Genomic DNA, 24,590 nt, shown 5'->3' with positions numbered 1-24,590 from the left:
CTTTTGTAATTTCTTTTTCATGTAAGTGCTATCTATATTTTTTTATTGTTTGTCATTATCATAGGTATATCTCAGGACGCCCACCACCACCTAATGATCGTTCTAATGAACATCCTTCTATATTTATTGTAATTGTTTGTAAAAATTATGTCATTGTTTTTGTGTGTGACGTCCTTTTATAATAAAAAAATCTATTCTATTCTATCATTATGATCTCCCTATATTCCGTTTTACAAAGGGTGCGCTTACCTAACCTGAAGATTTAACAGGTCTGGTTTTATGGAAGCGACTGGCTCTCAGATCTTACAAGCCGCGGTGAAAGTCTCCGAAACTGGGTTTACTCAAGATCTTTTCCTTAATCAAATCCAAACAAAACATGGTCATTCTATTGAATATTAACTTTAAACTAAAGACCCTTCTAAACTACCGCGGTACAAATGTGGGGCAAACGTGGGACAATACCCACCGTTCTGCTAACACTTGGGCTAATTAAATATTCCACTTCTTGCGAGCCGGGTTAGTCCCGTTTAATCTGCTTTTGCACGAAATATATATTCCTACGAAACATTGGAGATAACATTTTACAAAAAGGTTTTTTTACGAAGCAATAATGTCACTGATTTACATCGCAATGTTACTACAACATGATGGCGAACCGAAACTGATGCAGTCTTCTAACGAACCCGTGTCAGTCAGCATCGAAGGGTTCTCCCAGAACATGTCTGAAATTCTTTCTAACTTGTACCGTAAATCGGGTCCTTCTCCTGTCCATGCCATATTTAGATACGTTTAAAATACATCGATAGATACAAGCTATCTTGTGTCAATATAAAATTAGGACTAAATTTATTAATTTATAAAGTTAGTGATTATTTAGAAGATATTAATGCATGGGATTAACTGTCTGAGAACTGATATTAGGCAGCTAAATTACTCAATTGTATACCAATATTTTATGTTTTATGTTTATTTTTTTAAAGAACGTCTAGGGCCCTGTGCCGAGGTTTTTCTTGCAGCTTCTTTTCCCCGGCTATACAGGTTGTGAGAAGCTGCAGTAGTTTTAGGCGGATGAGACGTTCGTTATGTAAAATTGACGATTCAAAGTGTAACTATGTTACCTACTGAATAAAGATATTTTTGAATTTGAATTTGTCAAAAAATAATACGTCACTATGACGGTATGTCAAATTGTAAAGATATTGATTCATCCTGTGAATACATTCGTTATGTGCGCTGGTTAAGTTGTTACAATAAGGAAAAGCGCTTATTACAAATTTACATTTGACTTATTTTGATGATTAAAAATTTTGACAATACAATCATTCGCATCTGACCTCTTTAAATGCGCAAGGTTGCCCACCATAATGACAACAGTGCCCACCATAATGACTCAAACTCATAAAGTCGTATTCAGTGGTTTCAAGCCAGAGCCATGATTCGAACCCATGACGTTGATTTTGTGCGTGTCCCTAAGCACGAAAGAGTGCTACAAGAATCATTACAATTGCACATACAATTATATTTTATTGCACCAAAATAAAAGGAAATAATTACAAAAGACTCACCTCAGACTCATTTTTCCTCACCTTATGGTTGTCTGGAAGAAATTTAAGCGATAAGGCCGCCATTAGCCATGTACTTAGTTGACAGACTTTTTGTAATAAATTCTTTTTATTTTGGTGCAATAAAGTGTATTTGTATTGTATGGTAAGACTCTTTCATCATCATCAGCCCATAAACGTCCCCACTGCTGGGGCACGGGCCTTCCCTATGGATGGATAGGGAGATCGGGCCTTAAACCACCACGCGGGCCCAGTGCGGATTGGTGGTTATTAACGACTGCTAATGCAGCCGGGACCAATGGCTTAACGTGCCTTCCGAAGCACGGAGGAGCTCGAGATGAAAACTTTTTTTTGTGGTCACCCATCCTATGACCGGCCTCTGCGAAAGTTGCTTTACTTCAACAATCGCGGACCGAGCGCGTTTATCGCTGCGCCACCGAGCTCCTCAAGACTCTAACTAAGTTAATTTATCAGCTTGAATTCGTGTTTCGATCACAAATAATCGATGCGAGTTCCAGAATGTATGCCCAGTTATGACAACACTCGCCCCTATTACATGGAACTTAAACATACCTGGCGAAGAGTGAGTGTGTGTGTATACTATATACCTCGTCGTATCCCATAGGGTATTCAGGCGTGATGATAAATTATGTTTGTACCTTGGAAAGGTAAATATTCTTGAAATTACCACGTACTTGTTCCACGAAATCACCGCTGACGCAATCACCGGGCTCACGATCCGGGGGTCCTGGGTTCGAATCTCCGTGGGGACATAACACAAAAATCACTTTGTGATCCCTAGTTTGGTTAGGACATTACAGGCTGATCACCTGATTGTCCGAAAGTAAGACGATCCGTGCATCGGCAGACACGTGAAGCCGTTGGTCCCGGTTACAACTTACTGATGTAAGTACATAGTCGTTATATGAGTCATGAGAGGGGCCTTCGGCGGCTCAATAGTAACCCTGATACCAGGGCTGATGAGGTTGGTAATCCGGCTCACAACTCATAGAAGAACACCGCTGACGCTAAACAAAATATGAAATTAATTCCATAATATATTATTAGTTGCCCGTCTGATGCAAATATGAATAGGCCTTGGAAAATATTATGTCCCGACAATTAATTAACCGAAATTCATCTCTGTAGCACCCTCGAAGCCTCCAGTCCCGCTGTCACGAGCAATACACTTCAAAAAAGCTTCGTAGTACTACTGGACATTTTCAAATCCATACACCATTTTGTTTATGAGTGCTTTACGAATCTTCGGGTCAAAAGTGAGGGATTCATTTTTAGTAACATACATAATTATAAAAACACGCTCAATGGACATCTCATTAAGCGAATACATCTTAGCATAAGCTCAGGAATATAATTTCCAAACAGAGATAGTCCGAGTCCGTGTAAATATATATCACTACATATAAAAGTATAAAACCAAGTCGCTTTTTCAGTCCCTATATCCCTACATAAACTGCCTATATACGTCCCACTGCTGGGCACAGGCCTCCCCTCAATCAACCGGAGGGGGTATGGAGCATACTCCACCACGCTGCTCCACTGCGGGTTGGTCCTATATCCCTATGTACGCTTAAATCTTTAAAACTACGCAACGGATTTTGATGCGGTTTTTTTTAATAGATAGAGTGATTCAAGAGGAAGGTTTATATGTATAACATCCATTAAATAGTAGAGAAATACTGTTATTTTTGAGGTTCTCAATGTGATGTCGTAAATAATTTCATTTTTCCTCAGCATTGCACCCGAGCGAAGCCGAGGCGGGTTGCTAGTATTTTATAAAAGCTTTAATTATCTCCCATCTTCTCCCCAGTGTTATCCCGATTTTCACCGGGTCCGTGATCCAGTGGTTGAGCGTTCTGCCCACGATCCGAAGGTCCCGGGTTTGAATCCCGGTGGGGACGAATCACTTTGTGATCCCTAGTTTGGTTAGGACATTGCAGGCTGATCACCTGATTGTCCAGAAGTAAGATGATCCGCGCTTCGGAAGCCACGTTAAGCCGTTGGACCCGGTTAATACTTACTGATGTAAGTACGTAGTCGTTACTTGAGTCATGTCAGGGGCCTTTGGCGGCTCAATAATAACCCTGACACCAGGTTTGATGAGCTTTTAAAATAAACAATTTCTATTTTCTATTTAAAAACCAATTAGTTTGGTCACATATCTTCGAAACTCATTTCTTAGGAACGTGTGTTTCCTCATGATGTTTTCCTTCACCGCAGAGCACGTGATAATCATTTATGATCCAAATACGAATTCCAAAATCATTGGTTTATGCCCAAGCTGAAATTCGAACCTAGAATTAGAAGTAAAACTTAGATTTTTTTATAAAAACTATTTGTTTATTCTAAAATTTAAAGGAATCCTTTTGAAAAGGCATATTTACTTTATGCCTATATTTTCTGCAAATCTCAAGTTGGTAGAACAAAATTGAGTGTCTGAAATTTAATAAAGCCATAACGGAATATGAAGTTGCTTCGTTGGACGAAACGTGGAGTTAGATATGGTTACTGGAAAGGACGAGCGTGGTTTGTTACAAAGTTTGAGCGTGGTTTTACGTTAATAAACAATAACATACATTGGTGCTGATTCCTGTAGACACCATTTAATTTTATTTTAAGTTATACCTGTCATTTTCGTGTTCGTCGAAAAAGAAAGGGACGGTAACGATAGGCATATTTATGGAACACACGTCAATCGTAGGTAAGAATTTTAAAAACCCTCCTTTTTTATATTGGCCAATAACCCGATAGAATTAACTTGACAGCACACGTCAAATGGGTTGCATACCAGCGAGATGCCTATGATATTCGCCCGGGTTATTCATTCATTTCAAAATTAACAGTTGTCCATCATCCATCCCTTTCCTTTTCGGCGGATAAGAAACTGACGGGTGTTACTTAAAAGAAAATTCGGAGGTGTTTGCAGGAATCGGGGCCTTTGTGTAACTCATGATGGAAAGAATCATATGTCATCATAAAACAACTCACCATTAAGACTGATAAGGGAAGTTGCCATATTAAAATAATGTACCTACTTTTTTGCACTAAAATAAAACGCAGTATTAAAAAAAGGTACATGGCTATTGGACGCCTTATCGCTTAAAGCGATTTCAACCTGACTTGCTAACGCGAGGGAAATATACAAAAAAAATAGACGACGGGATATGGAAGTTTTAAGCACGTAATTATAATGGATTAATAAGGTTTTCTTTAATATTCTGTTAGGAAATTTGGCGAGCAGCGTTTAGGCGTAAATAACGTGTCATATAAAGTACAGAATATTATGTTCTCTTACCTTTTTTTTTCGATCTGCCGACGCGAGCAAAGCGCCATCTATCCAAAACATCACGTTTTAACTTCTTTTAGTAAAGCCTCTTCCAGTACTAATTTTATATCTGTGTTTTTTGATGGTTGTGTGTATTCAGAACGTAATCCCATAAACGGGGCCTTGGATTACACAGTTTTAATCCCACTGCTTCTCAACATCCATCACTGTGGAAATGTTGCGTAATAACTAGATAACTGAAGTGTTTATAATAAAAAAACTAAACATATGATACTTTACGCCCGTGATCTTTTTTGGGGTGGACAGAGTCACAACTGAGAGAAAGGGAGAAATCGGCGTCTGTGGACCGATGTTTGAGTGTCGGGCTTGCGATCCGGAGGTCCCGGGTTCGAATCCCGATAGGGATATAATTACAAAAATCACTTTGAGATACCTAATTTGGTTAGGTGTTTATAGTTTGGTATTTATAAAATAAAATGTAACGATGTTGTTAGAGGCAAATGTAAATTTTGACAATTGCTTAATAATTAGGTATACAACTTTTATCTGTATTCAAACCATAGAACCCAAGTACTAACCTCTTGTCTAATATAACAGGGTGTTAGTGAAACCGTAACGAAAACTTTGAGGGATGATTCAGACCATCCTGAGTTGATATCAAGTGGTATTTTTCGTCAAACTTAATTAAAAACTACACTAGCATTTAAGTGTATTTTTTCATGAATATTGTGACAGGAAATTCCACTTGATATTAACCCAGAATCATGAGCTCACCCCCCTCAGTATTCGGGGTGTACGTTATTTACAATTTTACGGTGACATATACACTTTGGTACCATGTCACATTAACTTTTTTGACAAATTGAACTGTAAGTCTCACTAAATGTCAAATATGTTAGTGCGACAGAGTCCTAAAGTTGGTACATTATATTGCTCATGACTGTACGTACATGTGATGTGACCTCATGTATGTGTGAGTTTCTTTCGTAAGATTTACCAGAGGCACATTGCCAACTCGCCACTCCGAGCGCGACCAATCCATCAATTAAAAAAAAACAAGTTACAAGTGCCAGCCAGTGTTAGCTACAATCCGAACTGGTGAAGCTGTCAGCAGCTTTTAGCTGTAATTGACAGCTTGAAAAGCTGTAGCTGTTATTTCAGATTGGAGGGAAATTGTAGGAGTCGAGAGTTCAGGTTTTGGAATGTTTTGTTTCATTCATCACAAGAACGGCTTCCGTGATCCAGTGATTGAGCTTTAAGCTCACGATCCGGGTTCGAATCCCGATGGGGACATATCACAAAAATCACTTCGTGAGCACTAGTTTGGTTAGAATGTTACAGGCTGATCAACCGTCTGTCCGTAAGTAAGATCCGTGCTTCTAAAGGCTCGTGAAGCTGTTGGTCCCGGTTACTACTTACGGATGTAAAGTACTTAGTCGTTACACGAACAAGAGCGTGGCTCTTAATTTAATGATGAGGTTCATATCTCATCTCACATTTCGAGAAACTGTGAAAGACATACTTGCAATACAAGGAACAAAAATAAAAATGATATACAAAATTCTAGGCTAAGTTAATCAAATTCATCTCTTTTGGGTACATGTTTACGTTTTTACAATAAAATACCAGACAATATTTTGAATTTGACAGTAAATAATTTATCTGAAAAACTCATGTGAAGCTTACTTTATGTAAAAAAGTTTATTATATAAGGTTAATGATTAGGTACCTAAAAGATAAAAATGTCTGGTACTAAATGTGTTCCTCTAATTATTAAATAACTTGTAATGATTTAACCTCACTGATTTAGAAGATGTGTTGCTGTTGCAGTTTCTTGTCATTTCTTCTCCCCAAATAACACCTTGCGAAATGACGTAGATTGAAAATTGTTAAATTGACCTTCAACAAATTTATCTACGATAGTTGCGTTGCATATATTATTATTATTCTGAGTCGCCTTAGTCATGTGGTACACCGGTTTGTTTCACAATCGGGGAGCGCCAGTTGGAACCCCGGTACCGGATTTGAACCAATGAGTAATTAATTTATCTTAAATGCAGTTTTCACTAACACAGTTGGCTCTGCCATTATAGACGGCGATACGGCTCACCTATCACGTAGGTCTAACAGAAAGCTCGGTGTCATGTGGGTACTTAGTTCATCGTGCAATGGATGTACCTCTGACTACCCCGATTGAGATATAGTCGTGAGCTTATGTTCACCGATATTATTTACAATAGTGGTGTCAAGTATATTAAGCATAATTACTTTGTAACAAGCGAATGTTGTACGTCAGAAACAGTTAAATAACTTCAAATAAATTATAAACTATTACGCCACAACTCACAACATGCTCAAACGCCAATTTAGTTTCCAATTACTCAAAAATAGAAGTTTCTTTCGAAACTTGTTCAAAATTGGCTCAAATTTTGTTCAAATTAAAAGTTCTTTTTACACGAGTTCTTACGGGACATTAATTGAGTTCTTTTAATACTTTAATCCGTTGTGACATTTAAAGTGTACTCTGTAAGGAAGTTTGAAATCGGAACGAATTAGTAAATTACTAATTGCGAAATTGCTGAGTTCTAAAACTATGAGCAATCTTATAGAGTTGTGTGTTACTTAGTAATAAAAATAATTTGTTACAATTTGTTTCCTCGTTGTATAGGTAAGGCTCTGTGTACACTAAGCTTGAGAAGCTGAATTCTATTCTATTTAGAAGACCTTATCTGTCTATGTGCTTCCGTCCACCCCATTAAGGAACACGAGCGTAAATGCATATAATTTGTTAATTGTGATAATTGTCTTTCTTTCCGGGTGTGTCGTAAAAGTTGATTTAGGTCGTGTATACATTGCGACAAAACATAAAAGGTCACGATTACATCCCAAACGGGGTAGTCAGAGATACGTCCATCACAAGATGAATCCCCACACCTCACCCAGCTTTCTGTTTATTGCAGTCAAAAATCATTAGAATGTCGAATTATCTCATTCGATTGATTAGTTTTCATTCGAATAGAAAGTTTGGAATCATCAACTGAGTTGACATCAAGTGAAAGTTTTCATCGCAAAAGTGCGAAAATGAAAATAATTTAAAAAAAAAAGTATCAACTCAGAATTATGGTTTGGATCATCACGCGCAGTATTCGGTGTCACTAACTTGTATGGCTACCTGTACTTACTTGTACAGGTTGTACATCGTAACAAACGAGTGTGTTTGCCTGTGTTTTGCGTGAACGTCTGCGCACCTTAATATATCCTGCGTACCTGACCTTTTTTTTTTGACGTGACTTATTGTAGATTTGCGGCAGATGGCATTAACTACTTGGCCGGACAAATGGGGAGCGCTGAAGGCTCTCACCCGGTACAACGTTTAAGACAACAGGCCTGAGGGTGCCCAGTTGGGCGCGAACCTCGGCTCAGGGCGTCGTCTGAGAGGAAAAATATTTGAAAGAATTAATCGACCCTAGTGGGTCGATAGCGATAAGCGATGAATGAGGGAAATCTTCGACCACGCCGGCGGGGTCGGTATCGGGGTCCTGAAGTGTTTGGTGTCGCGAGCTGATTGGCTGCCGCTATGGCTAGAGTAATCGGGTCGTCGGGATCGTATATTACGTCCTTCGGACGCCGATACTTTTCAGTATCGTCCCTAAGCGGAATGTACTCGGAAGCCGCAACTACCAGGGGATTTGGGTGGTGCGGAGCAGAATCGGAAAAAACGTTTGGAAGCTAATTTGAGCCATTGGGCAATGGTTGGCAGACCTAGGTCAATGTGCAGATTTGCATTGCGAAGGAACCACGGAGCTTCCGTGGCTTTCCGCGTGAAACGATTTTGTATTACCTGTAGACGGTGAATTTGAGAGGGACACGCGTACCTGACCGCTTCCGTAATAAATACTGAAGGGGATGATTCAGCAGAGTTAATATCAAGTGGAATTTTCCATCACAAAAGTATACAATTGAAAATAATTTACAAAATCATGAATTTTGCGACGGAAAATTCCACTTGATATCAACTCAGAGTCATGGTCCGACTCATTCCCTCAGTATTCGTTATGGTGTCACTAATACCCTGCATGTCTTATTTTGCAGTGGTTACCATCATATTTCTGCCTCCGTGGTCTAGTGGTTAGAGCGTTAGGCTCACGATCTGGAGGTCCGGGTTCGATTCCCGATGGGGACATTGTCGAAATCACTTTGTGAGACTGTCCTTTGTTTGGTAAGGACTTTTCAGGCTTGAATCACCTGGTTGTCCGAAAAAGTAAGATGATTCCGTGCTTCGGAGGGCACGTTAAGCCGTTGGTCCCGGCTATTAGCCGTAAAAACACCTCCACCAACCCGCAGTGGAGCAGCGTGGTGGAGTATGCTCCATACCCCCCTCCGGTTGATTGAGGGGAGGCCTGTGCCCGGCAGTGGGACGTATATAGGCAGTTTATGTTATGTACCATCATATTTGACTTGCTTGTTTCAATCTGTTTCAAATCGAAGTCCATACATAACGTTATTTGAGGTCATAAAATCGAATTGGCGAGCTGCGCGCGACCGCAAACTGTGGTGTTCAGACAAACTGAGTTATATAACGGATGAAACATTGTTGAAACAGTGACTGAATATTGATCATGTCGACAACGATTAGGTATATAACATAACATGAGCTCACGTTGATATCCCAACTGGGGTAGTTAGAGATACATCCATTGCAAGATGAACTAAGCACCCACACCTCACCGAGCTTTCTGTTAGACCAAGATCGTTCAAATTCAAATTCAAACATATCTTTATTCAGTAGGTAACATAGTTACACTTTGAATCGTCAATTTTTACGTAACGAACGTCTCATCCGCCTAAAACTACTGCAGCTTCTCACAACCTGTATAGCCGGGGAAAAGAAGCTGCAAGAAAAACCTCGGCACGTACCCTGGACGTTCTTTAAAAAAAAATATACATAAAATGTTTTGATATAATTGAGTCATTTAGCTGCCTAATATCAGTTCTCAGATAACTAATACCATGCATTCATATCTTCTAAATAATCACTAACCTTATAATAACCTTTTTTGTAAAGTTTCTGATGAAGTGAGGGCTGTGAGGTGGATTACCAACCTCATCAACCCTGGTGTGTCAGAGTTACTAATGAGCCGCCAAAGGCCCCTAACATGGTTCATGTAATTAGAACTTAGCTGGGATCAAAAGTAGTTTTCACATTTCAATATGGCGAAGATATTTATATCTGTATTTAGTCGCGTCTCAACTTTTATAATAATTTACTTAGGAATTACGTTTTTATGACTAATTTTACCGTAACAACTAAACGCGTATTTAATTGTTTTCGCATTATTTTTACTATTATAATTATAAGTGTTATAACAATAACTAAGTATGTGTTTTAAAACGTTTAAACTATGCTACATTCATTATGTCAAAATAAATTCTCTCTCATTATTTAAGAGCTGCGCTTTTGTCGGTGGAGTAATCGCAATTCATCTTTTCTCTCCGCCAATCAGGAGGTGAAGGATTTCACCTTCTCTTTTATTTGTTTGAAAGAAAGAAAGAAACATTTATTACTTCCGGACACCACAGACACAGACAGACAGGTACATTACATTTAACACAGGACAGAAACCACACGGAAATCAATAAGTACACAGACAAAAAAAAAATAATAAAATATCCAAAACAAAAAGAAAAACAAACCAAAATCATAAAAACAATAATAATAAAACTAAGTATACTAAATGCAACGCACTGACGGCCCGATCATCTGCGGTGGAGTCCGGAATAAAAGGACCTCGCTCAGCATAGGTCGCGGCGTGGGCCACGACGCTGGTATTCTGCGGGCCCTGCATAATGATCTCCTATGGCTGCCCCTTTCTCTCTTTCCTTATTGTTTTTCTTCTATGATGTTCTTTATAATCGAATCGTAAAAAACATAATCGTAAACGTAAAAAGTAAATTAGGAAGGAAAAAAAATGTTTTTAAATTGAAACCCGGTATATCTACTATCGCAGTTTTAATTCCATTCCATTGCAACGTAATCGAGAGTTTAGTTGTTAGGTCTGTCTGGCTCTCATTTAAGAAGTTCTGGGTTCGAAATTGAGTTGGACTCGCACTAATGGGTTTGCGTAGTGGTTTTATGTTGTCATGAACTTTTAGAGCATGGAAACTACAGTAGCGGTAAGCGAAATAATGGATTAAACAAATCAGTTCCATTTATTTTGTTACAAGTTCATTCTATGCGGCTAAAACAGTGTTCATATCAAGCTAGGCAGGGTTACGAGTAGTTACAACTCGTCGGAAGGTAAGTTGTAACTTCACAAAGTTTTCAAAAAAGTAGTTATTAATTAATACGATACTCGGTGAGTTTGTTTTCGAATTCATGTTTGGATCATAAATGATTATCACGTGCTCAGCGGTAAAGGGAAACATCGTGAGGAAACCACAAGGTATGTGACCTAACCTGTATTTGGCTGGTTTTCCCTTCGCGGGTTGGAAGTTCAGACAGGCAGTCGCTTATGTAAAAAACCTCGCGTCAGGCAGAGTACAGCGGGGGAAAGGCAAGAGGGAAACCACTACCCTATTTTTCCCTAAAAAAGTAGCATGGAGAATGTTAAGCATGGACAAGTGCGTGGCTCTCAAATTAGTGATGTCGACTCCTGATCCAGCAAAGAAGTTAATCCTAATATCTAATCCTTAAATAACCTTTACAAAGCATTTAAAACCCATATCCCGTAATAACATAAGGGAAGGTTTCTCTTATAACACAAGCGCAACTGTGTGAGCTTTCAAGTTAGTTTAATTACTAACATAAGCACAAGTTTAGAACTTGTACTAACTTAAAACATACTTCAGGCTTAACCCACGCTTGCATACTGCGAGATAGATGGATACAACTACGTGCCCTGGTTTTGCCTACATACGTTATACTGAAGTTGTTTAGAATGACTTTGCTGGACTAGGGCATAAACAAGTGTGCTGTAGTTCTCTCTCGCTCTGGCAAATGGCAGTGACATGCTGACAGATGGTTTGAGCCTAAAACTGCGTATAGAAGGGACATTCCCCGCCCCGCGCCGATAGGAGCTTGGACCAAGCTTGATTTACCTCACCCCCCCGATGGAGGTCGCTTTAGCTGCAAGCCGTTACGGAGTAAGGGAGCGCGCTGACTACCTGTCTCGCTCGCACGCGTTTTATTTTATTTTTTTGAGGTCTATGCAGCTTAAGGCTCAAAATAGGGCTTGAATTGAATTTAAAAAACACAAAAAATCCATGTATTTTCCGACAGGAATTTCTCTTGATATCAACTGAGAATAATGGTGTCATCCTCCAAAGTTTTCGTTACCGTGCATTGATATAGTATTATGATATACTACCATTGATATTATCGATGTTATAGTGTCACTAAAACCCTGTTTTTGGTTCGAAATTCCATAACATCTCACGAACTCCTTCAAACATACATTTCTAAAGCACATTAAAGTGTCATTTTTATAACTGTGACACCGCACCATCTACAGGGTGTTATAAAACCGGCAAACTGCCACTCTGAGCTGTGAGAGGGCAATCTGTCTGCGGAATTGCGCATCCTGTATATTGGGGGTGGCTTGAGGAGTAACTTTATGGTGATTTGTTGGGGAAAATGGCCGATTTGCTCAGTCGGCAGTGCACTGAATGAGCTCGCGATTTTGGCTTCTGTCTTAAAAAACATACATCCAAAATATAAATATCACCCTTACGCCTCTATCCCAATTGGTGTAGTCAGAGGTTCATCTATAGCAAGATGAACTATGTACGTACGTATAAGTATTATCACTTGGTTTGGCAATAGGTTCCCCCCTATTACACGGGATTTAAATAGAGCTGGTGAGGAGTGGGTGTATACTTTACACCTCTGCCTACCCCTTCGAGGATACAGGCGTGATGCTGTGTTATGTTACAAAAGTTAAAAAGCTAGTCAAATACCCGCTTGGATTCCGTTTTGGCCAAGTTTTGGCATCACAGACGTGGTATCGGTGGTTATGAATCGGTGGCTATCTCTATCTTACTGAAGTGATGGAGAGAGACATAGGCTATTTTTGTCTCTTTCTAATCCCCCATTACCCTAAAATGCGCGGCGGAAGTTTGTATAGAGCATTCCGCAATATCAAGGTAGAAAGCTAACAATTGGTATGCGGACTATTTGTAACTAACAAAACCATCGTGCATCATTTTTTAAAAAATAGAATAGAATAGATTTTTTTTATTATTATTAAAGGACGCCACACACAAAAACAAAACAATAACATCACTTAATTTTTTTTTACAAAACAATTACAAAAAGCATAGGAGGATGTTCATTAGAATGGTCATAAGTTGGTGGTGGACGTCCTGAGATAAAAGGGCCTCACTCAGCACAAGTCGCGGCGTGAACCACGACGCTGATATTATGTGTTTTACAGTACCGTAACCGTTATTGGTCAGCAAAAATTTAGTGTCGATCGCCATCGACTCGCAAAGAAGAAGGAGAAGAAGTACCGTAACCTACATAGGTATGTAAAACTAAATAAATAAATAGTAGTATGAAATGATATCAACCGGAGGGGGTATGGAGCATACTCCACCACGCTGCTCCAGTGCGGGTTGGTGGAGGTGTTTTTACGGCTAATAGCCGGGACCAACGGCTTAACGTGCCCTCCGAAGCACGGAAACCCCCTCCGGTTGATTGAGGGGAGGCCTGTGCCCAGCAGTGGGACGTATATAGGCAGTTTATGTAATGAAATGATACAACATTTATTGATATATCTAAACTAGAACACCAATATATGTGTAAATGGGTGCCTATCTAAACTATCAACATCTCCCACACACTCGAACCCTTGTGAAACAACTACTGTCGATTCGCATCGCACGAGCACATAATCCTAAATCGGATGTTAATAACATTGCAGGCTGGAGCGGTTTTGTATTGGGACGGATTTAGGCTAGTCTTTGTGGGTCATCAACGGCCTCCGTGGTCCAGTTGAGTTCGAGTCCCGGTGGGGACAAATCACTTTGTGATCCCTAGTCTGGTATCACATTGCAGGCTGATCACCTGATTGTCCAGAAGTAAGATGATCCGTTTGTCGAAAAGGTAAGGTGGTGGTGGACGTCCTGAGATAAAAGGGCCTGGGGGCAAGGGAGGTTTGAGAAGCAAGCTCGTATACCACAGGACCACAGTGACTTTTTTTCCTGTGGTGGTCGTGGTACCTCGTCAGTTCACCTAGGTAGTCTACCAGCAAAAAAAATGTCTGTGGTCCACCTTTGTCCACCTAGGTCAACCACGAACATATTTTTTTGTTTGTGGTTCACTTTACTACACATACAGTCGTGAGTAATATCATGTACCCACTTTAGGACCCTGTCGCACTATCATATTTGACATTTAATGATACTTACGGTTTAATTTGTCAAAAAAGTTAATGTGACATGGTATCAAAGTGTATACATATTATTACTCGTGACCGTACATATTGTCACTGGAAAAGTAAAATTACGTAAACGCCAAAATATCTTAAAATCAGCCCATGTTATAATTATGTATGGACAGAAATTGAAAATGAAAAAATAACGTACTATTCCATTGATGTCATCTAAATAAGGTTAAATGGATAAAGAGTTATGATAAAACCACGAAAAAGACTTGCATTTCATAACTTTACAATATGTGTACTGTTGGTGTACCTATCTAAAAAAAAATAATAATAAAGACTTCAAGGATTTTCTCAAAATGGCCTTTTGGCGCTTGCGTAATTTTGCCTTTCCAGTGACGATACAATTACATACATATCATTCTAAATTAAAAAAAGTGCACAAAATGAACACAACTGTGCTACGGCTACTTATGGCGTTAAAAGATATACTTACAAAAAAAATTTGTCACAAACGGAAAAAGGTTTACATAATAATGTTTTAAAACAAAAACTGAACGCTCTTTCTAAGTCCGTCCCTGGTATAATCCTCAGATGTGTGAGCGCATGAAAACTAGTTTTGACTCGGCATATTTGAAATATATTGAAGTCGATTCAAAGATAGTTAACCGAAATGAATTGGAATAACTACCGCCGGAGGGATTTCAAATTACATTGCCAGCCAAATACATTTTCTGCTGCTGCTGTAAATTTTAAATGAACTACATATTAAAATGTGAAAAATGAATGCTGTTTTACGTACAAAATAAAAGCGTTTTTTATGTGGCAAATTGCGATAACTCAAATTGCTTTTGGGGGAAAAATATTTAAGTTTTTTGTAGGGAAACTAACCCAATCACTACTTTGTGATGTTGATGTTGAACTCAAAATACTTATGTTACTTATGTTTTGGCCCTTTTATAAAGGACACCACCACCATCGTTGACCAGTCCATACACACAATTATTTGTATTTCTCGTGTATGTTGTCTTTTAATTTTTTTTTTATTATGTGTTTGATTGTAAGTTATGTGTTACTCCGTGTTTTATATTATATATTTGTTATTTATTTTATATTTGTTACTGTGGTGTCCCTTTATAATAAACGTTTCTTTCTTTCTTTCTTTCTTTCTAATACTAATAATACCACGTGGATTCCAGGATTTATGGGTGAGGAGTAGGCTTATTATTACACCTCTGCTTACCCCTTTAGGGATAAGGGTGTGAAATGCTATGTGCGTGCTATGTCTTCCATCGCAAAAGTATAGAATTGAGAGTAATTAAAAAAAAACACAAAAGAAATCATGAATTTTGCGACGGAAAATTCCAATTGATATCAACTCAGAATCATTGTCTGAATCATCCCCCTCAGTATTCGTTACGATGTTACTAACACGTTGTATGTATATGACAATTACAGAGTACATAACTTGTGCCAAAAAGTTTCAAAGTACCTTTATACCTTTTTGAAACATATTTTATTTAATATTTACTTAATTTTACTTTTAATTATATAGTTTTCGAATTGCTATTTTTATTTAGGCTTCAAATTGTTAACTAGTTCCCCAATGCACCCGCCTAGTTTGGGGACCCATGTCCAATTTTTTATTATTATTAGTTTGTATGAACACATAAAAAAATTAATAATAAATAAAGTTTATTTAGGTAAAATCTACGACACACATATACATTTAAAACATTAAAATATACGCACATTAAATTAATATTTAGTTGGAAAACATAAAGGTATATGGCTCCGTAATAAGGGATATAAGGGATATGGTACATAATTCTAGTTGTAAGTGATTCTATGTAAATATTTTTTTGTGCAATAAAGGTTATATTATATTATTATTATATTTTAGAATAGAATAGGTTGTTAGTAACCCGAAAAAACGATAATTTTAGAGTTACACCCTAACACCCGAAGGAGTCTATGACAAACTGCTCTAGTCAGATTTATAGCATAGAAAATTGTCTATTACGAGGCGACCGCAAGTCGTATTAGTCAAACGACCGCCCCTCGTCACCCATGTTTGTACGAATTACGGGTACGACCCGTTCGTACTTCGTACTTTACGACTCTGAATTTTAAATTTCGTACAGTCATGAGCAATATAATGTACCCAAGTTAGGACTCTGTCGCACTAACATATTTGACAATTAGTGAGACTCACAGTTCCATTTGTCAAAAAAGTTAATGTGACATGGTACCAAAGTGTGTACATATTAATGCTCGTGACCGTACATGTCTTTGGATAGTGGCGCCGATTCCAGTTCACACCATTTAATTTTATTTTAAGTTATACCTGTCATTTTCTTATCCGCCGAAAAGGAAAGGGACGGGTAATCGACATGCGTTAGAGTTGAAATGTGCAAATTGAAATTCAAAAACACTTCATTACACAAATATAAACATAACCAATAGGATAAATACTTCACGAACAGGAAGTGGTACAATTGGCGGCCTTATTGCTAAATATAAGTTTCTACCAGGCAACCTTAAGGGTTTTTTAAAGATCATCATCATCCTCATCTACCTAGCGCTATCCCGTTTTTCACATAATCCGCTTACCTAACCTGAAGATTTGACAGCCCAAAAAAAAAACCCAAATCCAGCCCAATATAGGTTAGGTCTCATACCTTCGAAAAGCATTTCTCGGAAATGTGGGTTTCCTCACGATGTTCTCCTTCACCGCTGACCACGTGATATTCATGTTATTAAACTGTCGAGTAGATAAGCTCGGTAAACCTAGCTCAGCCGCTGGTGGAGAGCGGAGAGTTGCCGTTCTGTACGTATTTATTCTATGTGTTGTAAGTACAATATTTTTCGTTGCTCTGTAGCTAAATCATTTTACACTACAATAAGTCAGGAGCTACGTATTTCACCACAAATTTTCGTCGACACGCGCCTACACGTTTCCGCAAACAGGACTTTAGGGTACCGTACGAAATAATTGTATGTAAGTATGTATCCAATCAAAAACATAAATGTGAAATGAGAGCCAAGTTGAATATTATCATAAATGCCTTGATTGTTGACTTCAACGACAAAAGAAGTGAGATATAAATGGGTGCCAGTACAGTATAACAATATCATATCTTCTTATAACAAGATAATGTATTGTAGCCTAAGGTCTGTCTTGGCTAGTTTTCACATATGAATTATTTGATACGTTTATGTGAAATAGTTTTTGATTTATGAGGGGATCAAAAGTGGCTCCAAATGGTTCGTGTAATATTACACACGGTGCGGCTCGCCAGTTCTGTTTCTTGAACTTTGCTTGACACGCTACCGCGTGTCTAGATTCTTTATTACTCAAACAAGGTACAATTTAAACATTTTAACAGCGAGCCCTGCACTAGGGATCACCCTGTATCGCAGTGGCTCAATGAGATACAATTTTCGCTTAATATTAATAAAATTATACATCAAGTCCGGTGGAAACTTAACTTAACTGAATAATACAGTTAAAAAATATATTAAGAAAGATAGGACATAACAAATCTTAGAATCTAAAACATTTAGAACGATCTTAAAAGATATTGAGATCAAGATGAAAATACAACAAAATTGTAACTTATAAAACGGACATGTAACAATAGAAGTATTAGGTATGTAGTAAGTAATATGTGTATGTATGTGTAAGGGGATATTGTGTGTGTAGTGTGTGTGTGTATGTGTGTGTGTGTGTGAGAGAGAGAGATAAATACATGACTTTCTTTAAAGTTTGTTTTCGTCATCATTTGTAGATTTTTAAGACTCAAGAGACTTCTCACCTATCACGTTGGTGTAACAGCTCGGTGAGCTGGTGTGGGTACTTAGTTCGTCTTGCGATGAGTATACCTGTGACTATCCCAATTGGGATATAGTCGTTAGCTTATGTTATGTTGTGTTGTTACTTCTCAGCTGGATTGAAATTAAGGGCCATATCGCACTAGGACACCAATGTGGCGCTGCCAAAATCGCACTACTAAAAAAATGTATGCAGTTTGACTTGTTGTTTAGTCGCAGCAAGTTCGAATCCAGCAAGCCAATCAATTACGAATTTCGAATTCATGATTGGATCATAAATAATTATTACACGCTCAGCGGTGAAGAATAACAGCCTGAAGAAAAACACATTTCCGAGACATCCCGAGGCTGGTTCTCCCTTCGCGGGCCAGTTGCTTCTGTAAAATATTAGAGCTGTCAAATCTTCAGGTTAGGTAAGCGGACCCTGTGATAAACGGGATGATAGAGATGATAGAGATGATCGAAGTAGGAAATTCGTAACATGTGGCTACACCTTTCCGTATAATAAGTGAAGAAATCCTTGGGTGTCGGGGCGGTGAAATCATATTTTCGAAATAAAACAGCAGCGTCTTGTTTGTGTTGTATTGTGAGAAGGAAGAAAAACGCGGAAACTCCGCGAACGAAAGTAATCACAAAGTGTTTCCATATTTAAAAATCTTAAATATATTTATATGTTTTCAACAATAAGGAGATTAGTTGTGTCTGTCTGTCTCTTACGAAGTTCCAAAACTCTACGGAACCATAAACTACAAATCCAACTCGCACTTGCTCGTAGTTTTGCTGACCAATGTAAAGTTTTACGTTTATTTTGTGCCTGAAATGGCTCGACTTCGTTTGGCTTGCTTTGCAAGGTTTGAATGACAAAGTCTAGTTTACCTCCATACAACATATATCATGGCGGTTCGTAGAAAATCAGCTTTTACCTGCAAAGTGATAGTGGTTAGTTTTCGTTGGAAGTGTTTGAGGTAGCATTTTGGTTTGATGGTTTTTGTTATGTTAGAACTGCTAGCTTTACAATTTTATGACTCTCAACCCCGCCGACGTAAGCGCTTATCGCTATCAGCCCTCTTAGGTCGACTAATTCTTTCAAACGACGCGGCGATGCCCTGACTCGAGATTCGCCGCCAACTGGACATCCTTAGGTCTGTTTTCCATTTGCGGCATAACTACGATCATCATCATCAATTTCGGAGCCACGCTCTTGTCGGTACAGCATTTTCCATTCCAGACTATCAGATGCCAAATCCTTGACTTCCTTATAACCCTATACCCTATCACCCGTACGGTTCATCATATCTGGTCTTCTGATAAATTGTGCTGCTGCCAATTACTTTAGAGATTACATGCGTCAGTTTATGAAAGTTTACCATAATTTTCTGTCCAAGTAATCCACAGTTAGTATGTAGTGGTGGTGTATGAAATAACCACGCACTTGTGTCCATGGGTTTATGGCGATATAAACCGCAAATAGCCTATGACCTACATTTCGCGATGCGTTGACGATGCCCAGGGCTGCTACCGATGAGAAAAAAAAATTTTTTTTTTTCATTGAAATAACATTATGTTACATAAGTCGTAGGCACAAGACAACAAATACTACAAAACCCCGATACCAACCCCATTGGCATGGCCCGTGTTTTCCCTCATTCAGCGTTTATCGATATTAACCCATTTAGACGGCAAACCAAAATTGCACATTTGGGCAATTGGGCATTTGTGCTTCAAAAGTGCACCCCTGATGCCGAGCAGCAGCGGTATCAGTACTGGTTGGAGGCCGAGGAAATGGATTCTGGTAGGGCTCTAGAACACCACTGATAGAGAAATTGGTCGGTGTACTGCGGAACGGAAGGCGTTTGGGGCAACCACCGTTCTACACGCCCTATCTATGGAGTAACGAAGGCGATTACTCCACCGACAAGAGCGCAGCTCTTAAATAACGAGAGAGAGGAGGGCAAACCTACAATGAGCCACGTCAAAAAAAGTGCCAAATTATTAAGAATTGTAAGTAGATAGCCCCTTCAAAACATGCATAGAATTCTTTTATATGCAAGAGAAGTTTTTAATGACTCAATAATAACACAAGGATTGGTGAAAGCGGCAATCGACCTGCGCACACGACAAAAGACGATACTGATTAAAGAATAAATGATCTCCAATGCGATAAACCATTTGTTTAAAGAAACAATATAAAAATATATTTTATAAAAATTGATTCAAAATTACGTTACCAAATATAAACTAAGTTATCATCATCATCGCCCCAGCATTATCCCCCTTTTCACGGGGTCCGCTTACCTAAGCTGAAGATTTGAAAGGTTCGGTTTTTTACAGATTTTACAGATAAGATCCAATAAAAAAATCGATAATCATAAAAATAAAATAAAATAAAAATAAATAAAAATATTCTTTATTTCACAAATTTTAGTTACATCGTGGCCGAGACCTCCCATTAAGTAATCCTAGGATACTTGTGGCGGGAATGTCTCGCAATTCCCAAGGGGTAGGTACAGTTTGTGAGTTAAGATAAGTAATAAACAAATATGACTTCTATAAAGAAAACACATAATTAAGTAGGTGTAATCTAAAGATTATCGAAAGAAAGAATCATTGGTTTAGGCCTTTGCTGGATTCGCACCTGCGACCTCAAAGTGAGAGGCAAACGTTCTACCAACTTGTCTACCACGGCTCTTTCGGTTTAACATAATGTAAATATGTTACCAACTGAATATATTTTTGAGTTTGAACGTTTGAAGTATAATAATATATGGAGATTCTCGCACTGCCCCCCATGATGCAGCGTAGCGCGTGGATGCGTGTTCTTCCGTTGCTTGTAAGTATCTCCGTTTGTATAGAAAACACGCACAGTTTCTGTGTGTTAGACCGTGCGTGTTTTCTATACAAGCACCGGAAGAACACGCATCCACGCGCTACGCTGCATCATGCGGGACAGTGTGAGAATCGCCTATAAGTATAATTTAGAAAAGTAATCAACGGTGGCAACCCTGCATTGGACTCAATAAATCACCAGTATTATGCTCGGATATAAGCGACAGCAGAAAAATGATACGATCTCCTCCTTCGCGCACAATAAATAATATTCACTTTTTCTCCCGCCAACGTTTTTTTACTATCGCTCTTCCACAGATAAATATACAACTAGACGCCGGATTAAATTAACATAACGTAAGCTCACGACTGTATCCCAATCGGGGTAGCCAGAGGTACTTTTTTATTACCACTATAGACCTCCTAAGGAGGTCCTGGGTTCGAATCCCAGCGGGCACAAATCACAAAAATCACTTTGTGATCCCTGGTTTGGTTAGGACATTACAAGCTGATCACCTGATTATCCAAAAAGTAAAAAGATCCGTGCTTCAGATTCGGAAGGCACGTTAACCCGTTGGTCCCGGTTATTACTTACTGATGTAAGTACGTAGTCGTTACCTGAGTCATGTCAGGGGCTTATGGCGGCTCAGTAATAACCCTGACACCAGGGTTGATGCGGTTGGTAATTCACCTCACAATCCACACGATAGAAGAGACCACCATAGACCATTATAGACGGCGATACGGCTCACCGCCGAGTGGAAGAAGCGATACATAGGTATAAAGGTTGTAGTAAGTGGAATTCCGTGGTGTCTGCCTAACCCAACGGGAAATAGGCGTGATCTTATATATGTAGGTGTGTATAAATATGAAAGTAATCTTACTTTTACTTTTCCGTGCTTACTTTTACTTTTCCGTGATTCCCTGCTTCGGAGGGCACATTAAGCCGTTGGTACCGGCTATTAGCCGTAAAAACACCTCCACCAACCCTCATTGGAGCAGCGCGGTGGAGTATGCTCCATACCCCCTCCGGTTGTTTGTGGGGAGGCCTGTGCCCAGCAGTGGGACGTATGTAGGCTGTTTATGTTTATGTATGTATGTATAAATATGACAGATACGCCTACTATTTCTTTATTCAATCTGTTCTAATCTTACAAAAAAATCTATGATGTTGACAGGGTGAGGTCATTAACTTTTGTGGTGTTTTTTGTGCCATGATGCAAGGAAATTGATATGTGTACAAAATGAATGATTGTTCGGCTAATGTGGTTTTGTTGGATCAAAATAACTTTTTGCTATGTAACGTTGTGTATATTTTTTATATAGAATACTTTTTACAATACCCTCGTAAGGCCCGGATTTCCAGACACAATAGTTAAACAATTGGATTTGGATTTTAAAAGGACTTTGGGCCTTACGATCATACAGGGTGTTAGTGATATTGTAACGAAAACTTTGAGGGATGCTTCAGACCGTGATTCTGAGTTGACATCAAGTGGATTTTTTTATCGCAAAAGTATGGAAGTGAAAATAATTAATAAAAATAAAACACTTAAATCTTCATGAATATTATATTTATATAATATTATATTACGGGAAATTCCGCGTAATATCCTCATGCGTAAGAGATATTGTAGCGTATAATGAGGGGAAGATTCAGACCATGATGCAGAGTTAATATCAAGTGGAATTTTCCGTCGCAAAATTCAAGATTTTTTAAAATTATTTTCAATTCTTTTACAAACTTTCTTTTATTATTTTTTTAAATGAGATTGTTTTTTTTTGGCTTCTATTTCTAGATTAGAATTTTATAATTTATTTTTGACCCGGTCAATTAATTACCTTATTCACGAGGAGTACTTCATTTCACTTAAGTAAGTTGTAATATTATAGGATTAATAGTTGTTAATTATTGTTACTGTTATTTATGTTATAGGATATTCTGTTATTGAATGTTTCTCAAATGTGCCATAATGTAAGACTGTTAGATTTTATTATAGTTTCATTATGAAAGATTACTAGTAAGATAACATCGATTTAGACTTTTCTTTAAGGGCGATGTTTTTGACTATGTAAATTAGTTTATAAATACATAAACAGATTATATACGTCCCACTGCTGGGCACAGGCCTTTCCTGGATCAACAGGTCGGGGTATGGAACATACTCCAACGCGCTGCTCCAATGCGGGTTGCTGCAGGTGTTTTACTGACACATTCGGTCATAGACCTCAACCCACGCTAGAGAGCCAAACAGCTATGCAAACAGTAAACGTTATTCCTTTCATTCCCAGTTCCACAGACAAGTAATTTACTTCCGTATTTGTTTTAAAAATGTGCTATTAACATGTCGATTAAAAGTTTATTAAATCAAACCAGTAAACACGAGTAAACGGCTTATCGCAAGTAAACACTCAACCATAAATTAAATAAACGCCTTATCACTGGCTGTTGTAGCAGATGCAAACTTTGGAATAAGGAAAAAGATTAGCAGCAAATTAAAAAGTTTAGGAACTCGTTAAGGTTTCGCCATGTTTTCTTGTTTTTTTTTTCTTTTAATGGGAAAACAAACCTTGAGGGCAATGTGTTAACTTATTTTATATTTTTCTCTTCAAAGTTGAAATGTGAGGTTGCGATGTTGAAGTATTGTTTAGGTAATTGTTTAATGCAGTGATTTTGTTTGTCGTATTTAATCAGAAGTATAGAAAAGTATAATATAGGAAACGTTCAGCTGCTTATCATCCCGGGAATGATACATAATAATAATAATAATATCATTAGTGTGTATACAGGGTGTTAGTGACATCATCACGAAAACTTTGAGGGGTGATTCAGACCATGATTCAGAGTTAATATCAAATGGAATTTTCCGATGGCATTCGGCTTGATATTAACTCAGATTCATGATCTGAATCAACTTGTGGCTGTTATACCGAGATATAAAGAATAATAAATGTTTCTTTCTTTCTTTATACATACATAAACAGCCTATATATGTTCCACTGCTGGGCACAGGCCTCCCCTCAATCAACCGCAGGGGGTATGGAGCTTACTCCACCACGCTGCTCCACTGCGGGTTGGTAGAGGTATTTTTACGGCTAATAGCCGGGACCCACGGCGTAACGTACCCTTCGAAGCACGGAATTAACTTATTTTTTCAGACAATCAGGTGGTCAGGTCGTGGTGAGGAGGTGGTTTCTTTCTATATACTTTTGGTTATCCGAATGTAGTTGTTTATTCCCTGTATGTTGATTCGTTCCTTCCTTCACAGTTAGGTACTTACGACATATGTATAGTTTTATCCACATTGTTGAAATTAAAACTATTATAAAACGCAAAAGAAAACCCGCAACCGTTTTCCAAAAGAAAATTTCTCACAAAAACTTTATTTCCGAACTTGTGAACAAGTCGTATTAATCATTAAGTTGTATTTATTAAAGATGGCGAACTGGATCACGGAGGAGATTAGCGGGAATTAAAAAGTTGCTGAAGTCGTGAAGAATACGGCTTCTTTTTTAAGAAAAAATGTAGATTTTTTTTGTGTGGCGTCGGTCGTTGAACCCGACATCGTCAGGTAAGTCTCGACCCGATCTCCATCGAAGAAAGCAAATTGCAATATTGCTTTCTTCGATGTGGCCATTTTAACCCCTCAGTTCATTTCATTTTCGTTTCATAATAGTATT

At 38.4% G+C, this 24,590-nt stretch overlaps 1 protein-coding gene across 15 annotated transcripts in view; it reads left to right on the top strand.

Annotated features, from left to right (window-relative positions):
- LOC126378017 (hemicentin-1) overlaps window positions 1-24,590 on the top strand; it is a 663,470-nt gene that overhangs the window by 297,531 nt on the left and 341,349 nt on the right. The gene's annotated exons all lie outside the window — the stretch shown is intronic.

The sequence above is a fragment of the Pectinophora gossypiella genome, chromosome 25 (genome assembly GCF_024362695.1).
Source record: "Pectinophora gossypiella chromosome 25, ilPecGoss1.1, whole genome shotgun sequence".
Lineage (NCBI taxonomy): Eukaryota > Metazoa > Arthropoda > Insecta > Lepidoptera > Gelechiidae > Pectinophora > Pectinophora gossypiella.
This window is presented reverse-complemented; position numbering and strand designations above follow the sequence as displayed.